Here is a 15860-nt window from a genome sequence, read left to right as displayed (position 1 = left end):
AAATGAGGCCTTAGTAGGAGCCACACTGAGTTGCTCTTCATCTGTAAAGGTTTTAAACATCTTGCCTGCCATCACACAAAAACTCTGTGGTGGAAGCAGGGATAGCCTCAAACCCTTTAGGACAGCATTCATCATCTTAATCTTCAGGAGATTATCCTTTCTCTCCAACAACCCCCTTCACACCTTCACTATTTTTTTTTCTGCTTGGAAATTAACTGAGTCCCAGCTATGTGGCTGCCATCTAGTTTCATCTAAAAAAGTACACATCTTAAACTACTTACGCCAGGCTTTTCCCCAAAAGCTTCTTCAAAAGATGAGGCAGGATTCTCATCACCATGATCTTTCTTGACAGCAGACACAGTCTCACGCACCTGGTAAGGCAGGATCCTGTTTATAAATTAGCGGGTAAGTATGCAACACACAATAAAGGGGATGCAAGTCATGTGCTATGGACAGCTCCTTTTTTTGGCACATCCTACTGAATACTGGATTTTACAGGAATAATGTTATTTTTAGAAACATTTGTGTGTGTGTGTGTGTAGTTATAAAATGGGCAAGTTTAAAGTGAATTTATATAATCCTTAAAAGGATTAACTAAGGGTATATAAGGATATTCAAGAAAGGATATAATCCTTCCTTATTGATCAGTTTATCAGATCACAATGTCCTCATTTTTTATGTGTGTAGATTATTACACAAAGCATAAAATAAAGGATGCTGCTTGGTTTATGTCTCCAATAAACTACTCTCTTTGGAACTAATCAAGCTTTTGCTGTGGTGGAGCGGCTTAAGCAGTTTGTCTGTCTGGAGTGCTTAGGGGAAGGGCTGTGCGCTGCGGCAGGCAAACCTTTGGATGCTGTGGGTGAGAACTACAGATGGATGCAGTCTCTGGGCCAGGGGCCATGCCTGGGAAGAGATGCACATCTTGGTGTGATTAGTTTCACCGTATTTGAAATTAAGAGACAGATAATGGGGAGGAGGAGTGAAAGCATAGCTGGAGAAGCATTAGCAAGAAAGAGAACTTAGCACAGAAAAGAAAGAAGCTTACGAGGAAGGTGTGTGGTAGTAGGCTATTATATGTTAATGAATAAACAGCAATAAAGGTTCCTGACAGTAAATGAAAAAAAAAATCTGTTTTGGTGGGGCTGGACACTGTTAGCATAGCAATTAAGGGAACTGGAAAAAAACTGCTGAGCATGTGAGAAGGTGCCCACACGGACACATGCAGGCTCCCATGGGAGGGAGATGTCCCTGGACACCCTGCAAACAGCGTCCCCCATCTGACCCTCTTGAAAAGCAGCTCTGCCTTAGAGGTTTGTTTTTGTTTCATGGCTGAGTCTAGCTGCTGGGTAGCTTTTAATACCTGTAGCTGCACGTAAGAGTACATCAACTGCTCCACTTCTTTGGGACTTCCCTCCTGGGTGTCTGCGACATCACTGGCTTATCCAATGCCTATCAACAATTGGTAATTTCACTCTGAGCCCACTTAAATAGCTACTTAAAACTACTGTAACCTATTAACACAACCGATGTAGACATTTCTAAAGAAAATGCTCATCTAATTTGGACTGGCCTAAATCTTGAGGTGGGAAGAGGAGAAATGCAAGCCATGGAAGTCTTGAGGCTGCACCAGCTTGCCTCCAGCCCTGTGAAAGGATATGTGGGGCACCCAAAGCAGAAGAAGCAGAAGCTGGAAAAGCCTCTGCTCTGCTCCCTCCTTTCCTCTGTTCACCGTGAGCTGAAGGTGGGACAACCCTTGAGCCCAAGCAAGAATTTCTGCACCACATCGTTACCGACAGAGATAACCTCAGCATGCTTGGGGCTCGATCACCCCTGAGTGGGTGCCAGCGCTGGTAGCATCTCAAAACACACATCCCACGCTGTCTGAGGAGCAGAGCGGGCTGCAGCTGGTGGCTGGCGACCACCCAGAGCAGCGGGCAAGGCTTCCCGTTAAGCCTGGCAGCGGCGATGCTGCGGAGGGGAGCGCCGAGAGCAGCGGCAGCCCCAGCGTGCGGCCCCGTCGCCGTGGCAACCCGCAGCCTCGCCACTGATGAGCCTTTGCTGTCGATCAAGAAGCATTAACTTTTACATTATGTCTTTTTTATTACCGTTTCTGCACATTTTGGCTTCCATCCCCCCCGGGGGCCCGGCTGTGCTGGCGAAATGTTCCTTCTCGGGGCGTGGGGATCAACATGTCTTCTATTTCTGTAGTGTTTACGGCTGTGGGAGAGACACAGCAAAGGGCTGGCTGGGATTGCTGTTATCGGTGTCAGTGAAACTGTCATTGCCATCACAGTTTCAGTCAGAAATGGTCCAATACAGGTCTACCCCAAAAATTTGAGAGCACTTAATTTAGAAGATTTACCCCACTTCTCTTGAATCTAATCCTGCTCATCTCATGTTGGTGATAACAGAGGTGGATCCTGTAGGGAACACATAAAACAGGGCAGAGCCAGGAAGCACAGCGTGGCCATGCCAGAGCTGCATCCCTTCAGGCTGCAGGACCAGATTTCCCCCAAACCGGGTATGGAGTGCAATTGTCAGGAAAAAGTCACATATCCCAAAGTCTGCCCTATAGCAAGATAATTGTGTGCAAATGAAAGAAATCCCCTTTGGTGGGCAGAGAGGGGCTGGCAGGAGGGTGGTGGTCAGGCAGGGAGCAATGGCTGCAGTAATGTGCAAGGATGTGAGGAAGGTGAGAAGTACCTAGGCTGCATTTGGAAGCAAGGATTGAAAAGAAGGAAACATCCCAGCAGCTTTCAAAAGAAAGGCAGAAGTGGTAAAGGGACTAAGTAGCATGGCTGCCAGTGGCAGCAGACAATAGGTTTCCATAACCCAGGAGAGGTTCAGTTCAAGGTTCCTGTGAAGAAGCAAGATGAACAATGGCTGTTGAAGGGGAAGGCAGATGGGGAGTACAGATGAATGTGATGAAGTAAGTAGAGTGAAAGTGAGACCATAAATAATTGAGATCCAGATGGAAGAAGAAAAGCAGCACTGTCTGGCACAGCTCAGCTTCCTTCTCTCAGCCCATGTAACTTGGAGAAGTTGTAATACTACTCCTAAATATCTTGTGGCTAAAATAAAACACCGTATCCCCCCAAAAAACTATTGGGATCTAAACTTTCCAGTCCCTGCCCACCAAGAAATGCTTCTCGTCTAGTCCTGCTAAACTGTCTTACAATGCCAAGGACGTTCTGCACTGCCCAGTGCAGTGTCTCACTACCCAGGGCTTCTCTGAGCAGGTCAGGTCAGTCCCAACAACAGCCACACCGTGCATTTCTCAGCCTTGCTAGCACATCCTACTCGTCAGTGCCGCTAATTAACTCAGACAGAGCTTTCAGGTGGCTTGCTGTGTTGTGCCGCTCACTGACATCTTCAGAGACTCCTCCTGCAATGCTGAAAATTTTGCCTCCCTCGCCGTGGCAGCTGTTTGCCAGAGGGTCAGTAGATCCAACACTAAAGGCGCTGTGAAATGCCGTGCTGCAGGCTATATCCTGTACATCTTCAAAGATAGCTGTGCAGTGAAGGCTGGTGTCTAGACATGTTTTTCCTACAATAAAAGTTGAGTTGAGATATGTCTCCTAGTCTGGAATTTACATGGAGAAAGCCTTACGTTTCTCTGGACCAGCCTAGTTTAAGATAAGCACATCAACTTTTCTGCCAACAGGATACATTTTAGGTTTCCTTTCCAGACCCCCTAGCAACATGGAGGTGGCTGCAATGATACTACCAGGAGCCAAGTAGCTGAAGACTACACAATGCTCAACATTCAGGAAGCTTTCAAGAATTACACCTGTGTAGTGCTGAAGTACCCTCTCAGCCCTTACCAAGACAATATTAGTGCAATCAGGATGTGACTTATGATGTTCTCAGGTAATTTTCTGCAAGGCAGAGAAGAATGACTAAACATATTCTAATTCACACCAGTTAAAAACCATGCTTTAATTAGGTGAACATTCTAATCCATTCAAATATATATTACATATATTTCCAAATATTTCTTCTTGGGATGTTAAACACCAGATCAGTCAGGATGTAGCAAAGGACCTTCTGATCTCCAGATTTTAAACTCCAGTAAGTCAGAAGCTGGCCAATTACTTCACCTGACTGACAAGCCAGTTAGGATTCTGCATAGCGTTTCTGCTTGTTCCTAATTTATACAGCAGTGAGGCACGAGTAGGTGATATTAACTTCTCTGGCATTGATCTGCTAGAATCACGGTATGCCTGCAATCTAATATATTTTCAGGAAAAACAAGAAAATTACCACTCTCCTAGTATAGGTATCAGGGACGATGCAGACCTTTCTGACGCACAGGTCGTGATCAATACTTGGATAGAGGAATCTGCAAGGGAAGCTCGGGAGCCTCAGAGAGTGCTTTTCATGCTGCGCAAGATGATATTCTAGCCTAGAGCGAGCATTCACCCTGTCATTACACAACATGCTACAACTAAGTCCACTGTGTTTCCAGATGGATTTATGGTAAAACAGTTAAACGGACCTAAGTGACCTGCCAGTAAATCAGCACTGTGACCTGGACCAGACTGTGGAAGGAGATTAAATGGAAAAAGAATGGAATTTCTCTTTTACAGAGTATCTCTATGGCATAGTGCAGTGCCATTCAGGGATATCGCAGCTACTGAGAGCAATGTAGCCACATTAGCAAGATGTTAATGTGCTTAATTAGCCCTGATGACAAGCAGGTTGTACAAACCTGTGCACGGCATCATGCTTATGTACTTAGCTGCTTAAGTCTCCAGAGTGCTTGCAGCTCACTTAGGTTAATATAATCTAACGAATTAATAAGCATATAACCTGTTTCGTTGTTCAAGCCATTTATAACAATATTGACTAATACCAAACCCAAGGCAGACTCTTGTGGAACTGCTGAAGACCCTTTCAGCATATCAGTGAGCTAAGAGTAGCCACTGGCTTAAGTGCTCCTTGTCACCTACCTTGTTCACCTTCCAGCAGCTTTACGTAAACCACCTTACCTCATTTGGTTGTGAAAATATTACATAACAAGGTATTAAAAGCCTTAGAAGAGCCAAGTTATAGGACACTTGTATCTTTGTATTTATCCAGAAAATATTAAATCTAACAAGATTGTTCCTCAATAAATCCATGTTATGTGTTACTCATCCTGTTTTATCTTCCATATATTCATAAAAAAAAAATAAATCCATATTTTCCTAGGAATTAAAGCTTGGCAGACTGATCTGTAACTCTTTCAGTTCTATTCTCCATGTTCATATTCTTCCCTCATCCTTTTCTAAACACAGACACTGTATTTGTCTTTTTCTAATCTTCTAAAACTTCTTGTTCCCCATGGACGCCATGATGTTGTCCTAGTTTTTTGCCTGAAAGATTTTAATTTCCCTCAGTAATTTCCATGGAGTCCCCTGATCAGCAGACACATCTAAGGAGTATCCAACCTATTCCTATTCTGCATCTGGATTCATATCTCATTACGATAATGCTTATGATGTTAATAATATAACCAAATTTGACATTACTGGTGAAGAAAAACAAAAATGATGATTTTCAGTCCTGATGTCAACAGTTATAATTTTTGCTTTCCTCTGAGAAAGGAAACACCGCTTCCTGTAGTCCCTCGGTCTTTCTCCTGCTGCTAACAGGTTTCTGGAATTTTAACTCGTTTTTAGCTCCAGGATGTCATTTGAATAAATGTTTACTTCATGTGTACTGCTGAAATAATCTTTCGCTCAAATACATCTCTAAACCTGTTCTTCATTTTAATGGTGGCACTGAGGAAAAGATGTATGAGTAGAGTCAACACTTCAATAGCTCTGAAAAAATTATCAGGACTTTCACAGTGGGACACTGGCAATACTACACAGTTTGCATAAACTAAGTGTGCATACAGTAACGGGGAAAAATGATGGAGATAACCACTAAAAGGAAGAGGCTAATGAAACTGATGATCAATAAACAATAGGAGTTAACAGAGTGCAAGTTTTACCCAACATACAGTTTTTCCAGGGGCAGTATGAGGGAAGGGAGGCTGCCTTCTGATTTCATTGAAGGACTTGCTCAAAGTATTCCAAGTGGCTTGGCTGGTCTTAGTACCATGCATTATAAAAACCTTTGGAAAGACAGCAAATATAATAAAAAACAATATTTAACCATGTTGAAGAAATATTTAGTCACATACCCAGTGGGTCCTTGTTAGATACAATTTTAATTAATAGCTTCATTATCTGAAGAAGTCAATAAACATCATGTTAATGAAACTTGCAGTAGAGGCTAACTAGTTGTAATCACAACTAACAGTAGAAAAAATGAAGGGGAGCTTAATGTGAATGAAAATATAAGAAGATAGCATCTGGGGAGAACCACAAATTACTATATCTGGCAAAAGCAAGTTTCCATACAAGAGCAGAAGGCTGTGGAGAGCAGTGTGTTGGAAGAGAGGCACTTATTTATAGTGAACAGAGTTGTGAGAATAATTGATTTTTCTGTTTGGTGGCCAAACTGAAAATAAATTAGGGAAAACTAATATCCAATCAGATATATTATTCCATTTTCACATATTTCTGCCATTTATTAAAATGAAACTTAGATCAATTTTAGAATGAAACAATATTAGATAACAAAACCAAGACCATTTCATTTTGAAAATATTGGAACAGAGCAGTTCTGGTTTTTTTTTTTTTTTATTCCCCTTGTACTATTTCTCAAAATGAATTTCTCAGCATGTGAATTGATTTTTGATTCATAATGTAACTTTTTAGAGAACTCAATGTAATAGACTCTTCGGCAAAACACAGGTCATATCAAGTCACCCAGAACTTCCTGCCTCCACACCAAAAACGTGTTTGGTCTCCAGAACGTGTATTTAGGAAAACATCTGACAGTTTTGAGGCTTTTTCTGTCAAGCAACAAATCCCTTTTTGTCTCAATGAAGTCCTGTAGAAGTCGCCATGGATCAGAGCACCCATTTGACAACACTGGCTTGCTCCTCTCCAGCCACCAGGAGCCGAGCACCTGGGACAAAGCTGTAGAGGTCCACCAGCAGCACCCAGGGTTTGCCTGATGTACCAGTGAGGTTATTAGTGCAGGGCCCTGCAGGCTGTCTATCTGCAGAAGCCCATGATGGGCAGAGGCCAAAGGCACCCAAGAACCTCTCTCCTTGCTACCACCATTGGAAATGCCCTGGCCAAGGAATGGTGAAGGGTTCATAGAATCATTCAGGTTGGAAAAGACCTCTAAGATCATCTAGTCCAACCTTAATTAAGCCAAATGAGGGTTTTCCCTCTGGAAATCAAGCGGTGACACTCAGATCTCTCTGTGCAGCTTCTCCATCCACTGCTGAGTTGAATAACATACCCGAACATTAGTACTGCTGGAAAATTAGGACATGGGAGACATCCTCAGTCTGTCCTGATGTCTTCTTTTGGGAAGATCAGGCGTAGTTTTTGATCTTTTCTCCAGGTCAACTGATTTGGGATGGAGGGCAGTGGGACGTGCTCTCTGATGTTAGGTAGAGTAGCAGCTCTGCAAATATTTCAGTGACTCAGAATGGTCCCTTTGAGTCATATGTCCCAAACAGTTTTGTAGTCCCTTACTGGTCTCAGGCACAAATCCTACAGTTGACATGCCTGGGCTCAGGGTGACCTGGCAGAGGGAAGCTGCCTTCAGGCTTTGCAAGTTTCAAATGCTGCAACTCTTTATGAAAACTATTCTGAGTAAAAAATACTGTGGTTATTTCCTTTGTAGTGTTCCTTGCTGTGCCTTGCCTGGGGACCCTAGTGCTGAGGACAGTAAGTCATCAGAAGCTAATGTGGGCTACGAAATCTACATGCTAGACTGGAATATTAGATTTGTTTTGCAGATTTACTTGTCTAAAAAAGTGTCTAGGGACGGTCTGTGACCAGATTTAGGATACTAAATAATTATAATTGTTTGTCTAGATTCAGCTTCCAGGTATTACATTTTGTTATACCTTTGCCTTACAGATAACAGAGCTGTAATGTAGCAGATGCTTTCTGCTTCCCACGTACGTACCTAAAGACCTTGATTGAGTTATTTCTTACTCTTTCAAAAAGCCAAGCTGCCAGAGATCCCTAATCACCATAATATGCACTTCCCAGATTGTGGATTACTCTCCTGTCTTGTTTCTGAACCTTTGCCAATTTATCAACAATCTTTTGACTTCTGAGATGGAAGAAATGTTTAGGCAGTGCCCACAGCATTATTAACTAGGAAGTACAGAATAAATGACAAATATCAGCACCTGGCCCAGGTCCACTCAGCTATTTGCTAACATGGTGCACGTAACCTGACCTGCTCAGGCCAAGGACTCCAGCTTCAGTGAGGCTAAAATTTTCTTGCTTCCCAGTACAGCCTTACAGTGACAGCACTATCACAAGTGCTTATGGTCAGCTGATTCATCTGTCATGACCAATAAATATTTTCAGTCCTGTTTATCCTAATGTAATGGTCCAGTCTTCACAGGCAGAACTGCAATCTGTGTTCATGGATATGTTAACTTTTGTCAGGCGCTGTTAAACAAGCCATATGAAGCCCCATCCCCATCTCTGTCAAAGTCGGTAAGAATCTTGTCATTGGCTCATTGGCTGCAGTAGGACATTTTCTATGCTTGTCGTTGTTGCTGTTTTTTTTTTTTTTTTTTTTTTTTCCCTTCAATGTGTTTGGTTTATAAAGCAGTTCAGAATCACTTTGCGTAAGTTCTCATCTTGATTTGTCATTCTGCAAGTGTGTGAATTTTGGCAAGCTTTATTAGCCAGTTCCTATTTTATTAAAAAGAAAAAAAAAATAAAAGCACTGGGCCAGGAACTCATCGCTGCAGAACGTTTCAGAAACACCTTCTTCCATTAAGCATTCTCTTTCAGAAATAACCCATAAAACATATCGGTTACTTTTTAATCCACTTAGTACCTGCAGTATTGAGATTGGATAGCATTACCTGTTAAATCAAAATGTCACACAATAGGAGGTTAAATGCTGTATGGAAATCTCCCTATGACACACTAATCTGACAAAAAAAAACATTTCCCATTATTTTACTGGGAATCACCATATCATTGACTGACCTACAATTTACTGGCCATCCATTTAGCACGATTAAAAATGCCACATGAGTTTCAAACAGAAGTTCAATTTTTCCAAGATGTATAAAGACATATTAACATTAATGGTTTACAGAATTTCTGCTTTAAACACATGCTCAGTAACCTCAAGAATGGTGGGAAAGTTTTGCCACAAGTATAATTAAATCCTGACTCTTCTAAAAAGGAGACAGACTTGGAATTCAAGACTGTGTTACAATCCACTTTCAATTATTTGTAGACAGTTTCTTTTGCACAGAGCTCACTTGGATTTTCATCTGCTTCAGCGTTCTCCTGAGGATGTTGGATGCATGAAAGGAATCAGAAGCTGTGAAATCCCACCATAACATCTTCTCCTGACCTTACCGTGTTCTCTACTCCCTGGGTTACACTGTGCATGCATGGTGTCCTCCACTGCAAAGGTCAATATTGACAATGGATTTTTGTTCCCAGTGGTAACAAAAATGAAAATTCTGGAATCGCAGAAGAATTCAGTTCATGAGTGCTAATATGGCATTGTTAATCCACCTTATTTTCACTAAATGAAGTAAGAAAACTAGTAAACAAACTTCTAAACATAACAATAGCAAAGGTTACAAAGAATTAAAGGTTACAAAGGGTTACAAAGAATTAAATGTAAGATTCCATCTCAGCCTTGAATTTATAGGAATTTTCCTTTCAATATAAATTAAGTTGATGTAATCTTTTAAAACAACACAATTGCATTTCTAACAGAAAACTGCTTCCAAATTTTTAAATCTTTTGTTGTACTTTCTGAAAATTATAATCATATGCTGTTGTTGTTAAAAGTAACTGAAAAAATATTACAGTGTCTGGGATCCCCATCTTCTCTGCAGGAGGTTAAATATAACTATTTGTCCACTTCTCTTGGAGTTTGAAAATAGTTGTTTTTTAACCTGCGAGTTACAAATCCTTAGCAAATCATGTCAGCTGCATAAAAGATTGAATAAGGTGTGCCTGGCTTTCTCACAAAACATTTATGAATAAATTATGCTTCTTAAATTGGCTGAAGATGTTTATCTAACACACACAGACACCTCTGAGCTGGCTCAAAAGGCAGCGATGCTGAGTGCTGCAGTGCTCACCGCCCTGTCCCTACCTGGGAGGTTGGTGGGTGGCATTGGCAGCGGCAGTTTGCCCTCCAGAGCTGGCTACCAGAGATGTCCATGGCTACAGACAGACTGTTAGATGTCTTCACATGCAGAGATGTGGCCACTTGTCTCCTGATCCCTCTTTGTGCTAGGAGAGGGAAGTAAAGGAGCACAAAGTGCACATGGGAATTAGGGCTAAAGATGCACCTTGCTTCTGTCCTGTTCTGTAAAGAATAGAATGAAATTACCTAAAAGAATGGAAGGAATGCACCAGACCAGAAGGAGAGGTGTCGTGGGCAGAGGGATAGCACCAGTGGCACAAGAGACCCCAGTGCCCAAGGGACCTCCGGCGCCCAGCCCACAGAGAGATACAGGCGGCACCATTGGCACCGCAACGGTGCAGGGAACAGACTGGCCCTTCAAACACCCAGCGACAGGGGGCCTGGGCCTTGCCACAGGAGCAATGGTGGTGTGGGGCAAAGGTGGGAGCATCAGACAGACAGCCACAGGGAGCAGAGGCGTGCCCATAGTCTAGAACACAGTGAGGGACCCAGTAATGGCCATAAAACAGACAACACCGTCGGACCTATGCATGAAAATCAATCCAACAGTGGCATGGGACCGAGGCATGGAACTGGACAACCCCCTGGTTCAGCACCCTGGCCTGAGGACATTCTGGATGCAAGGCATCCCATTTGGGCAGTCCCAGGCAAGGACTGGCTTAGCCTTCTGCCAAGCACCATGGAGACCATGGAGCTGGATCCACCAGATGTGGAGGAACAGATGGAAGTGGATCTACCTCTGCCAGGACAGGCCTGGGACTACCACGGCATGTCTTTGTGCTCTGTCATTTGGGAACACCAACAGCATCGCAGAAGTGCCCAGCAAGCCCCCTACTCATTGCTCAGGCTCCATTGCAAGCATTAGTTTGTAGCCACCAAACACCATGGACATCCTGCAGGCTTACCTGCAAGATGTCTTGGCAATAAACAGCCCTTGCTGATTCTCAGGGGTTGTGTGAGCGCTTCTTTTTTGGGGGGAATGGGCTAAAGTTACACCAGGGGAGGTTTAGGCTGGATTTTAGGAAAAACTTCTTTACCAAAAGGGTTGTTAGGCATTGGAATGGGCTGCCCAGGGAAGTGGTTCAGTCACCATCCCTGGAGGTCTTTAAAAGACATTTAGATGTAGAGTTTAGTGATATGGTTCAGTGGAGGACTCGTTAGTGTTAGGTCAGAGGTTGAATTCAGTGATCTTGAAGGTGTCTTCCAACCTAGGTGATTCTGTGAAATGCTTTGTTGTTGTAGGTAGCCACATTCTGTTTGGCAAACCTGACCCATCTGAGGGCTTCACTGCACACTTCTGCTCCTTCTTCTGTATTTTTTTAAAATTATTATTTAGATTGGTATCCTTGTGTGCACCTTTGTTTTTCCTTATTCTAGGGTATTTTTACTCTTTTCCAGGTCTGCACTTTCTGCTCTGTATCCTTTTCCTGCTATCAAACTTCCTCTCAGCAGCACATGATGCACCGCTGAGACCCAGGGTGGGAAGTCACCAAGGTGCTTGTTGAGACCAGCTCTGTCTTAGGGAACAGTTGTTTCCCACCTTGGGTCTCAGCGGTGCATCATGTGCTGCTTCTGACAACGATTAAGTGATGGTGGCACCAGCCTGGGAAAGAGCAGTCCAGCAGACACAGCGGAAGGACCAGGCTGTGCCTCTGAACCCATTGTTCAATACTTACATGTCACATCTTCTTTGCCACCTGCAGAACTGCCTAGTTCCCTTCCATTTCTCACACATTTTGCTTAGGAATCTGCACCCATTGCTGCCTGCACAGGCTGCTAGGGCAAGCAGAATGAAGCATGCTCATTTCCCAGATCATTTTCCCAGCAGTGCTGCACCAGAACAGCCACTGTGCCCCAAGCAGAGTCATGTCAAAATCCCCAGTCATTTCCAGCTTGAAGAACCATAAAAAAGGGAAGGTACAGAGCTGGTGTAAAAAATTCTGAAAAACCAACAATAGACTTACCTTTTACTGACACTTCAGAAACAGTCCAGTGGTTATCAGCAGACCACAGTCCAACCTCACTGGGTTATGGTTTACCTAGCATTTATGTTCCAGGAACAAGCAGAAATCCCAGCCTCCAGTGGTGGACCACAATCTTCAGCACACTAAACATCTTATCTACACCTTGTAAGAGACAGTTGTATGCCTCACCTGAAAGCTTGTGGCTGATTCAGTGGCTCATGTTGGTGGCTTCAGGACTCAGCCTCTTGCATGTTGTCTGCTCCAGGAACATGGCTTAGGTAGACAGGAGAGAAAAAGAATCATAGAATCATGGAATATTGTGAGCTAGAAGGGACCCACAGGGATCATCAAGTCCAACTGCACGCACAGGACCACCCAAAAAACAGACCATGTGTCTGAGAGCACTGTCCAAATGCTCCTTGAACTCCAGCAGCTCAGTGCTGTGCCCACTGCCCTGGAGAGCCTGTCCCCGTGCCCGACCACCCTCTGGGTGCAGACCCTTTCCCTAACCCCCAGCCTGACCCTCCCCTGTCCCAGCTCCATGCCGTTCCCTCGGGTCCTGTCGCTGTCCCCAGAGAGCAGAGCTCAGCGCCTGCCCCTCCGCTCCCCTCGTGAGGGAGCTGCAGGCCACCATGAGGCCTCCCCTCAGCCTGCTCTGCTCGGGGCTGAGCAAACCAAGGGACCTCAGCTGCTCCTCATACATCTGCCCCTTGAGGCCCTTCACCATCTTTGTAGCTCTCCTTTGGATGCACTCTAGTAGTTTTACATCCTTATACTGTGGCACCCAAACCTGCACAGAGAACTCAAGGTGAGGCCACAGCAGCACAAAGCAGACTGGGACAATTCTTTCCCTTGACCAACTAGCAATGCCATGCTTGAAGCTCCCCAGGGTATGGTTGGCCCTCCTGGCTGACAGGGTGCACTGCTGGTTCATGTTCAACTCTCCGTTAACCAAAACCCCAAATTCCTTTCCATGGGGCTGCTCTCCAGCCTCTTGTCTCCAGTCTGTACGTACAGCCAGGGCTGCCCTGTCCCAGGTGCACAGTCCAGCACTTGCTCTTGTTAAACTTCATATTGTTGGTGAGTGCCCATCCCTCTAATTTGTCAAGATCTTTCTGCAAGGCCTCTCTACCTCCAAGGGAGTCAGCAGTTCTTCCCAATTTAGTGTCATCTGCAAAAAGACTGGAAAAGGAAGTTGTTTACCAGGTTTAATACTGCCCACAGAAGTTGTGTTTAGCAGCACACAGATCTGCTGAGCTGGCTTTCTAACAGATGAATCACTGAATCCAGGAAAAATTTAGCTGATCAAAAAGTTTTCTCCCCTCCAACTTGTTTGTTGTTGTTGTACAGAGGAACAGAGCAGGGAAGTTCATGAAGAAATCTTCCTGCAGAGAAATTTTCTTAAAGTCTTTTTGTCAACTCTTTTGCATGGATGGTGCATGATATTACTTGGTCCTCAAGCAGAGGTTTAAATGCTTCCTGCAGGAATGCAGTGGATAGATACACTTTTCTCATCGTGTATGCCCTTGTTCTCAGAATGCTGTGATGTTTAAATACTTCCTCTTACAAGAGAAGGTCACTGAACCTCCTCTTGTCACTTGGCTTTTTGTGAAATCCCCAATAAAGCAAAACTGTTGGCACATTTTAAAATTTTGTTTTTAAATAAATATATCCCTATACCAAAACAAGGTAGAATGCTAAAAAACCCTCCTTTGTTACTTTCCCCAAAAGAGAAAATACTAGTTGTGACTGTTCAAACATATTTAGACAAGTGACCAAAAAAAGATACTGTTGTTAGTTTCTGCATATCATACAAAAGCAAAACATGCTAATATTTGCTCATCAGAGGTAAATTATAGTGTATAGCAAATATAGACTGAAAGAACATACATATATATATTATTTTATATTATTATTATATACATTCCCAGTGACTTCCCTGAACTTTGAAAAGTTTGATTGGACTCGTCTAGAAGTTTTAAAAGACTGATCAGTACAAAAAGGGTTAGCAGCTCCTAGGCAGAGGAACATTTCACTCTCTGCAGCCTTCTCAGTTGTGCATGACCAGCTCAATTTCACCTGCTTTTCCAGTGCACCATGCATGGGAAGCTGGTGTAATTCTGCTTCTCAGTGAGTGGCTGTCTAGATGCCTCACTTGAATGTCTGCAGGCAATATTTGTCTGTGAGGGTGCAGATAAGCAGGAGATGAGTGTGGGGTTGTGAACACCTCACCAGGGTAGTTATTCCTCAAGGACAGCGGGGAGAGGACCTGCATTACTGCCATCACTACCACCAACACAGCTACATCTCCTTAAGGACATTCAGTCCTTCCACCTGCTTTTCACAATTTCAATGCCATGCTGTATCACTAAGCAGGCTAATAGCTGTTCTGTATAATAATTACACGTCCCTTAAATACTACCGAAAGTGTCCAACCAATGCATTTTTACAGGCTGAATCCATCTCCAGACATTTCATCTTCCTGCACAGGAAATCTACAAAGTAGGGCTACTATTTTAATTTTGCATTTTGAATGGGATCGATGTTTTGAGTCGTTCTAATAGCTTTAAATGATGAGCATTTGACTCCTTACTGTTCTTGTCATATGCCTCAACACTGAAGACAACAATTAAACGAGAGGAATCTCACTCCCACAGATGCCATAAAATTTTTCATCTGTCCTGACAAATAAAAAATAGAAGATGCTCAATTTTTAGATATACAAAATACCATCCTTAGGAAAACTGAATAAAAACCTTAAGGGCACTAAAATACGAATGATGAAGAGCAACATCACTACATTGGATTTGTACGGCTAGCATCATTAACTGCATTATGCCAGCAAAAGTAACAGTAATTCTCCATAAAGTCATTTTCCTAGGATCACTTCCAGAGATCAATTTTACAGAGCCTATAGTCTCTGAAAGTCCCTCTCAAAGAATTATACATTATACATGTAATAATATAGTGGTTAGATAGTGAGACAGACAAAGCTTTAAGTCCAGATAACAATTTCTTGTGGGATCTGAATCAACCTTTATTACACATCCAGAAAAAAAAAAAAAAAGGAATTTACAGAGGCATCTTTGCTTTTGAAGGAAATACTATGTACTTACACAATACCCCTTGGATTTCCATGTGTTATTTAATTTAGTACTGCATAGCATTTCATTTTGCAAATTGAATTTATAAATAATCTACATTACATATGAATGATGGAGAGCATTTCTAATAGATGTGATTTTGTGATGCACATTCAGAAGAAAATCAAGCTGAAGTATCTGGCAGTGGTACAACTAGTATGTCTAATGCTGGTACCCCAGCTAATGAAGGTATTGATTAATTACAAATTGTTCAGAGAAAGGTCATTATAGCAGTGAAAGGAGAAGACATGCTTTAACCTGAAAGACCCACATCCCAAATCTGTCTGATTAGCAAAGGTAAGGATGCAAGAGGACTTGATCGATCCATGCATGTATTCAGAAGAGAAACTTGGTAATAGATGTCTTCTTACCATAAGACAAAAGCAGATGATGATTCAACTGGCTAGAAATTGAAGTCAGATAAATTCCATCTAGATACAGACTCTTAAAAGCCGTGTCAGAATCTGAAAATTGTTGATTCCCATGT

General features: G+C 42.9%; 1 long non-coding RNA gene across 1 annotated transcript; it reads right to left on the bottom strand.

Moving 5' to 3' along the window:
- Positions 1-8639: 8639 nt before the first annotated feature.
- Positions 8640-12625, bottom strand: LOC140001413 (uncharacterized). Its single transcript, XR_011806630.1, has 3 exons — positions 12420-12625; positions 10213-10428; positions 8640-9565 (listed from the first exon to the last, which is right to left on the bottom strand). It is a non-coding gene; the product is annotated as an uncharacterized lncRNA (long non-coding RNA).
- Positions 12626-15860: the final 3235 nt, after the last annotated feature.

This window comes from Anas platyrhynchos, chromosome 1, assembly GCF_047663525.1.
Source record: "Anas platyrhynchos isolate ZD024472 breed Pekin duck chromosome 1, IASCAAS_PekinDuck_T2T, whole genome shotgun sequence".
NCBI classification, from domain to species: domain Eukaryota; kingdom Metazoa; phylum Chordata; class Aves; order Anseriformes; family Anatidae; genus Anas; species Anas platyrhynchos.
Note: the sequence above shows the minus strand (reverse complement) of the source record. Positions and strands in the feature narration are given on the sequence as shown.